Here is an 8,326-nt window from a genome sequence, read left to right as displayed (position 1 = left end):
ACTCCCTGTCCATCCCATCCCCAAATGTCAAGCATAAATTACAAGCATTAGCTGTTAGTTTATCTCTATAACTCTCCGGGGTCTGTTTTTGATAGGGAGAATACTGACTTTGGAGTTAAGTGACCTGGTTCAAATCCCAGCTCTGACATTAACCTCAGTTTCTTCATCTCTCAATAAGGGATAATGGTATTTCCTCTACTGGCTTTTGGAAGAATTCAAAGGTATGTACCTGAGTGAGCAGAGGGTAGGCCCTTAACAAAAAGTAGCCTTTATTTATATTATCGTTGGCCCTCTTCTAGCTGAAATGGTTGTTGTCACATTTGATTAACAGAAAAAATAAGTAGGGATGAGGAACACAAGGAAAATCATATTCTCAGTTGGTGCTCTGGGTTGTTAGTAGAGCTTGTATCTAGAACTGGAAGAAATTATTTTATCATTCAACATCTGAATTCTTGAGGCCTAAAAAGCATAAATATTGACCTTGTTATCAAGGTCTTGTTGCCTTTATGTATATTTTAAATATATCTTGTCACATTGCTTCTAACTTCTCTATTTTACTGTTATCTCCAAGCTGTCAGGCCAATTGCATGTGTCCTAAGAGCCAAAGACACAGTGGAGACACACACTCATGTACAAAAACCTCTCCCAGCAACGCCTATTGGTTTTGCCATGGCAACCCTGTCACTTGCAGCTGGAGAATGAATGATGAAATCATTATTGGGGGGGAGTGCTATGGGCAGCCCGAGAACCCAGTCTGAGCTGCAGGAAGGATTGTGAAGAATCATATCTCAGAGTCAAGGGATCGCGACACAGAGAGAAGGACTCAGCACAAGACACATAGGCCTGAGGGAAACACATGCTGTCTTTGACTAGGAAAGAATTGATTTGGAAACTGGACACCAAGAGCAGCATCTGTGTGTATGTGATTTTCAGATAGAAAACGTGAAGCTCCTTCAGTTTGCAGGCAGATCGACATTAGTGTTTAGTGAAATTATAAATAATTCTCACAGTGAGGATCCTTTAAGCCTTGGAAACAAAGCATGATGTGGTCTGGTCAAATGTCTGCTGGTTCAAGATGGGAGTGACAGGAAACAGACTGCTAAAGGGGGTTTCTGGCAGCCAGAGCCAGGAAGGTGGGTTCCAGCAGCCTGATGATAGAATCTGTGTCCAAACAGAGACGTTTTGAAGAATAAAAAAGGGGTACCATTAGTACTTATCTCGGGAGAACAGGCACAAATGGGGTCTACGCCAGGAAAGCAGAATGCATGGTCACTGCACATAAATCAAGAGCATGGCTTGTTTCTCTGCTAAGGAAGCAGCTCCGATGTTTCAGCACTAGAATTGCTGTCAGACAGCACACATGGCTGAAGAGGGAGGTGCTGGTCATCTGCCCAAGAGCAAGAAAATATGCCAGATTCCAACAAATTAGCCATGGCCGATGAGTCTCACACACACATGTACGCACACATGCATGTACATACGTACATGCACATGCAGGCACTTTCTGCACACATGCACATTTGTTAAACTGTTACATTGCCTCCGGACCATAAAGCACAAAAGGGAAAAAAAAAAACTTCAAAATTTTCCTCTGCGCTTGCTTGTACAGACACAGCAGAGCCTAGAGGTTTATTGCTTAACCTTCAGCTGAGTTCCAAGACTTTTTGGAGTTGGGAGAAACAAAGGCAGAAAAGCAAGCTCTCCCAAAGCAAGCAGCCCATCAACAGAAATTCAAAACTCAACAATATGAAGAAAGTCTCTTCATCCTTTCTCATACATGAACTGCCCTGTAACCAAATCTTCGTGTCTTTACCCCAACCCTCTTTTCAGCCGATAAAATTTAACTTCTTTGTTCTCAGCCCTAGTTCCCAAGACCTCATTTCCTTTTTTTCTTAAGATTTATTTTTTTTGTTTATGCATACAAGAACTGAGGTGTAGGCCAGAGGTGTTGGGGGTGAGAGGATTCACCAGAGACAGAGTGGGGAACAGAACAGGTCGATCTTCTGAAATACACTGCTGAGGGGAGCAGCAGGCCAGACAGGAGAGGCCTGCTGCGCCTTGTCGGTCAGCTCCCTGGCTGGGGGTAGAACTCAGGCTGCAGTGCCTGGCTGTAGCTTGATAGCATGGAGACTTTAACCACTGTGCCACCAGGGAGGCCTCTCATTTCCTTTCTTATTTGGGGAGGTAGATTTGCGTTTATATCCTACCTTTGCCAGTTGATTTACAATAAAGCTTTTCTTTAATCAAATCATATTCTGGACTACACACTTTGGGTAGTGAGCCCATTTCTTGTCCAATGGTGGGATGTATGTAAGGTGGTTTGAGTACTGCCTTCCCAGACAAAGTAGACAGAAGCCATTGTTACTGTTTGACTAACTCAAGGTCAGAAAGCTGTTTTATGGCCCAGCTGTGACTGGAACGCTTAAATTATGTCATAATTGTCATTATATTTTCTGAGTCAATGGCAGGCAGAAGGAACATAGATCACGCCAAAGTTGCATGCATATGTTGTTTTAACTCTATTTTGGAATAATTCAAATTCTAGAAAAATTAAAGGAACAATACAAATAGCTCCTACAAACACTTCACACAGATTCCTAAATTTTTGTATTTGCCTCATTCTCTAGAGGATCTATTACATGGATATGATATGTATTTCTTCCCTAAGTTATTTGAAGATTGCAGACATGTGCCCTTTTACCCGTTCATACTTCAATATATAGTTCCTAACAAGAGAATACTCTCCACCTAATGAAAGTCCAGCTCCAAACATTGGGAAATTAACATTGACACGGACTCCCAGCCAATTCACAGATCCCCCCTATGTCTTACCTCTTGTTCCCAGATTGTCTTTTATAGACAAAGGAGCCCAACAGGAGTATATGTTGAATTTAGTTCTTTTTTTTTTTCTGTACAAAAATTCTATTTTAATGCTTAAAAGGAAGAACCACATATTTATTCTGATAACTTTACCGGGTTGACTACCCAGTAAGTTACACACATACTCAGGTACTTGGAAGGTAGTTGCGCAATTATCCGCCCAATAAGACAACTCAAAGCAGTCACGTGCCCATAGTGGGACTCGGAGTTCCCCTCCAGAAGGACACTTTCCTGAGGATTGTGGGGCAGCTGCATTCCAGTCTAGACTTTGGTTTAGGAAATCAGTGAAGTTTACTTGGTTCTTGTGGCTGCTCTCACTTCAGAGTGACAAGTTTTTTGATAGGAAATTTTGAATAGGGAAACTGAAGTAATATCTACTCAGTTAAAAAAAAAATTTTTTCTGGTGATCTCCGGATTGCAGGTAGTTACCAGATGTATGTAAAAAGTCTGTTTCTGAAAGATTACACAGCAGCCCTGGCTTAAGGGTTTTTCTCCCTACAAGAATCTTACATTTGCTAATTGACTTTTTTTTTTTTTTTTTTTTTTTTTGCTATTTGGTGGTTTTGAGGAATTTCCTGTGATCATAGGGTGATCAGGTACTTCTTTTAGAGTTGGCTTTTGGCTGGACTTGAAACAAGGTCTCTGGTACAAAGGCAGGTAATGTGAATTCGATGAGTGATAATTCTTTTGTAGGTTTCTTGGTATGTGCTTGCCTCAAAGGAGGTCTCCCAACTGAAAATTAGTAGCAAAGAACCCTGTTGCTCCAGAGATCTACCTTTTCATCATGCATCCAGCTTTCAATTACCTCAGGGGGCAGAGGGCCCAGGGGACCAAAGAGGGTGGTTCTCCTGGAGGGCATGTTCAAATCACCAAGAATCTGCAATCTTAAATTCTCCAGGTTTCCAGAATAACTCTCTTTGAATGACAATAAGACAGGCCATTTGCCAATTCTGGGATATAAGTAGCAGTTCTCTGCTCATCAAACAGTTTTTGAAGTTCTTTGTAGGCAGCTCCAAGAGGTGCCTATTCTAGAATCAGGTGAACTCTGGTAGCAGCATGGAAATAACTATAGAGTCTGAGATAATTTGTATGCCTAAGGTGGGACTGCATTTCTATGTCTCATCTCCCCATACTCAACTCCTACTTTCTCCACTTGAGCTTTAGTGTTTTAAGAACCAGGATAAACTTGCTTTGTTCTTTTGTCACCAAGTAAGCACTACCATACTTTCCTTTACTCAGCAGAGGCCAATTTCAAATTCCTCCAAAACCCATTGCCTCTTTTCTTATGAATCTTCATATTACCTTTTCAAGATGATTTCCAGGTGCTGATCGTGGGGACTGCTCACTCTTTAGGGGTCTTATTCAGCGGAATATAAGAAGAGGCACACTGGTTGCCAGCAATTGGTTCTGTTTCAGTGTCTGAACAGGTTTATGGCTGGAAACAAGCTTTTGTGTTTGTGAAGGAAAATGCTGGAAAGAATTTGAAGGACATGGGCCTCCCCTGGTGGTACAGGCGGTTGAGCACAGCGCTGTGAAGCTGTCTGCAGCCTCTGCAGCATGGGTTCAATCCTGGCAGGCATGCCTACGAGAATCCCACACGGCGCCGCAGAGCTCTCCTGTCTCACCCACTGTTCCCTTCAGCAGTGTATTTCAGTAGATCTGCCTGTTCTGCTCCCCATTCTGTCTCTGGTGAATCCTCTCACCCTCCCATGCATCTGGCCTGTATCCCAGTTCTTGTATAAATAAATCTTTAAAAAAAAAAAAAAAGAATTTGAAGGACGTAAGACCTGCTGAGCCTGGACAGTACTTGCTGAGAATGAATTCTGAGAAGGGAATTGCTGAGTCACGAGAACATGTTTGGACCGTCACCCAGGGCAACTGTAGTCTCAAAGGGCAGCTGAGATGCAATTTTGTTTAGATATATTCATACTGCTTGTCAGCTCCCACTTCAGAACCAGTCACTGAGTCTTCTGAGAACGCAGTATTTTTTCCCTCATGGTCTTCACATTTTTGAAGAGTACAGTCGTATTACTTTGTAGAATGGTTTTTATTCTGGGATGCCTGGCATTTCATTATTACATTCAGGTTATGTATTTTTGGCAAGACTAGTAAAATGTTAGGTTTTCTCAGCGTACTATTGAGAAATGCATACATGGGTCAGTCCCATGCTGAGAACTAGCATTGTTCATGTTATCACCTGATTAAGGTGATATTAGCCAAGTTTCTCTATTTTCTTTTTGAAGATTTATTTTTATTTATGCATATAAGAACTGGGGTGTGGGCCAGAGGTTCAGGAGGTATAGGCCAGATGTTGGGGGGGTTGGTGCGAGAAAAGTGCAGGGAGCAGAACAGGCAGCTCTACTGAAATACACTGCCGAGGGAAGCAGTGGGTGAGACAGGAGCGGTCTGCTGCGCCATGTGGGTCAACTCCCTGGTTGGGGAGACGGAGCTCATGCTGCAGTGGCTGATGGTAGCTTGATAGTGCTGAGAATTTAACTCCTGCGCCACAAGGAAGGCCCAAGTTTCTCTACTTTCAGTATTTTGTACTTTTAAAAATAATATTTCGTGGGAAAATACCTTAAGATTATATACATATAAATTTGATGAGATATCAAATTTCCACCATTTGTGGCATTCATTGATGGTTATTGCCTGAATCAATAATTGCAAAATAGTGGTTTGAATACTCCATACTCTGTTACCTGGAATATGCTGTGAGATAGAGCCTTTTCTTCTCCCCTACTTTTTATTCATGTATTAATTTATATTATATATCCTCATTAATTCCTCTTTTATTCAATGGGTCACTATGACTATCATTATTCTGATATTCAACTTGTTGTAGATTTGGCCAAACTGGTTCTTATATCCTTCTGACATGTTCCCATCACTTTGGGAGGGGGCACTTTCCTACAGTCTGGGACATGGGATGTATCCAATTTACCTCACACCTTCCTTGCCCCTGCCCTGTGAACCATCACTTCTCCAAAGAGCCCTGACTCCTTTAAGTAAAGGATGGTATTTGGTTGTAAATATGTAGATCCTCAGTGATTTCATTGCTAACTGTCATTTGCTTCTAAGGCCTATCAGCAGGCCGAATTAAGAAAGAAATGCAATGGCATATGTATACACATGGACATCTGTGTCTATGTATACATACTGGAAACTGCATTTACATCAACTTCAAATTTTAGTGGACACCATTTATCCTAGTCTTTCCTCTTCCCATAGTTGTAACTGTTCTAAAAATGAGAAAATCTACTGTAATTATCTCTAATGTATTTGCTCATCAATCTTTCTGTTCTTAATTAAAAAAAAATAAGATGCAGCCTCCTTTTTTGTTCTTGAGAGTTTACTGTTAAACTAGAGCAATCCTTTTTGTCTTACACAGTAGAGAACGTGATTTCAGTGAATTCACTTGGAGGGCACGTTATCAATGAAGCAGTGGCTGGAGTCTATGCCCAGGAAGCAGAAAGACTGAGCTCTTGTCTTGACCATGTTCTTATGAGCTTTCATGACTCTCTTTACCTCTTTATGTCTCAGAGATAATAACAGCACCAACTCAGAGGGCTGTTGTGAGGATTAAAGGCACTAATACATTAGAGTGGTTAGCACAGTGACTAGCACACAGCATATATACAATGAATGGTGGCTATGATAGTTGATAGTTGTATTTTTGATTTAACAACCCTCCTCACCCCATAGTGTGGTTTCTCTTTTCTGCAACTGTACTCTGAGTGACACAAAATCCAATGGAAAAGAGATATCCAAGAATAAAAAATAATAGCTGCCAAAAAGTTAAGAGGAGGATTCCATTCATTTACCTATCTACTCATTCAATTCACTAGAGTAGTTATTACTAAGTCCCTAGTGTACCAGGCACCATGCTGGACATTTTATTGTCGAAAGCAGATAAAAGTCTTTCGCTTTATGGAGTCACACTCTAGTGCAGGAGGATAGCAAAGGGAAGCAGCAGCAGCAGAATTCTGCAGTAGAATGCAAAGGAGGACCGGAAGTAGCAAGCAAGGGGCATTCAGGACGGCCTCTTAGTGTAGACAGCTGGATTTCTTCTATAATTGGGAACTAAGAGACAACAGTTGGTTTGCCTATGAGAAACAGGTTTTCTAAGTTGCGCGCTAGGCTGCATTCCTAGCCTCATTTCTAAGTTACTCCTCTTTTTTTTAAAGATTTATTTATGTATACAAGAGCTGGGCTTCAGGCCAGAGGTGTGGGGGGTGGGGGTAGGGTGTATGTGTGAGAGAGGATTCATCAGAGACAGAGTGGGGAGCAGAACTGTTAGATCCACTGAAATACACCACTGTGGGGAGCAGCAGGTGAGACAGGAGAGGTCTGCTGCGCCATGTGGGTTAGCTCCCTGGCTGGGGATCAAACATGTTGCAGTAGCTGATGACATCTTCATAGTGCTGAGACTTAACCCCTTGTGCCACCAGAAAGGCCCCTTTAAGTTATTCCTTTCTATTGAAATCATGGACATCACATAATTTTAGTTTTGGGTCTTGTACTTCCCAAGCCTCCATTCCTAAAATATTATTTTAATAAATATCATAAGCATGATAAAAGTTTGAATAAACAACTGGTGGGTAGTCTTCATGTTTTTTAAGTGCCCCAAAGTATATTTCACAGACATTTGTTAGCTAAAAAATTACTATTTTGAAAATGATCTATCATCATGTTTTTTCCTGTTTTGTAATTATAATTTGTTTATGCATAGAAATTAATCATTTTGATATGAAAATTGAAAAATGCAAAGGCCAGTTAGACACATTTAGGAACCTCAATGTGCATTTATATAATACTTTTAACAACTTTCATATTTCTTTACAAAACACAGAATTCATTTCATTAGCTATTTCCATTTTCTTGTCACTTTCATTTGATCCTTATAAAATTATTTGAAAAAAAAACCTCCTTCTCTGACTAGCAATTTGCATAATGGTAGCAATTTATTATTTTAAAAAGTATGTGCATAATATTCAGAGTTTAGCATGTTAGATGGTCCATCATTTTTTGAGATTCTTTCAGAAAATGCTATGAATTCAAGTATTTCAACTCTCCCAGAACTTGGCAGAAGCAGCAGAGACAGTCAGTGTATGGGGGTTAGGAGAGGTCATCACACAAAGACTTCAAGGACTGTGAAGAGGAGTAGGGTTTAAAAAAAATGTAGTACTCACTAAAAAGAATTGGGGATGGGGGCTCCCTGGTGCCCTAGGGCTTAAGTCTCAGTGCTATCGCCATGATGGCCCACTACAGAGGCCAGAGAGAGATCTCAGACCAGGTAGCTAACACATATGGCACAGCAGACCTCTCCTGTCTCACCTGTTGCTCCCCTTAGCAGTGTATTTCAGTAAAATCTGCCTGCTCTGCTCCCCACTCTGTCTCTAGTGAATCCTCTCAACCCCTGCACCTCTGGCCTATACCCCGGCTC

General features: G+C 41.2%; 1 pseudogene across 1 annotated transcript; it reads right to left on the bottom strand.

Annotated features, from left to right (window-relative positions):
• Positions 1–1,099: 1,099 nt before the first annotated feature.
• LOC311186800 (aurora kinase A-like) lies at positions 1,100–6,766 on the bottom strand (annotated as a pseudogene). Its single transcript has 3 exons — positions 6,757–6,766; positions 3,432–4,430; positions 1,100–1,161 (listed from the first exon to the last, which is right to left on the bottom strand). The product of its transcript is annotated as an aurora kinase A-like (transcript).
• Between the last annotated feature and the right edge of the window lie 1,560 nt (positions 6,767–8,326).

This window comes from Talpa europaea (assembly GCF_964194135.1).
Source record: "Talpa europaea genome assembly, chromosome: 2".
Classification (NCBI taxonomy): Eukaryota; Metazoa; Chordata; class Mammalia; order Eulipotyphla; family Talpidae; genus Talpa; species Talpa europaea.
This window is presented reverse-complemented; position numbering and strand designations above follow the sequence as displayed.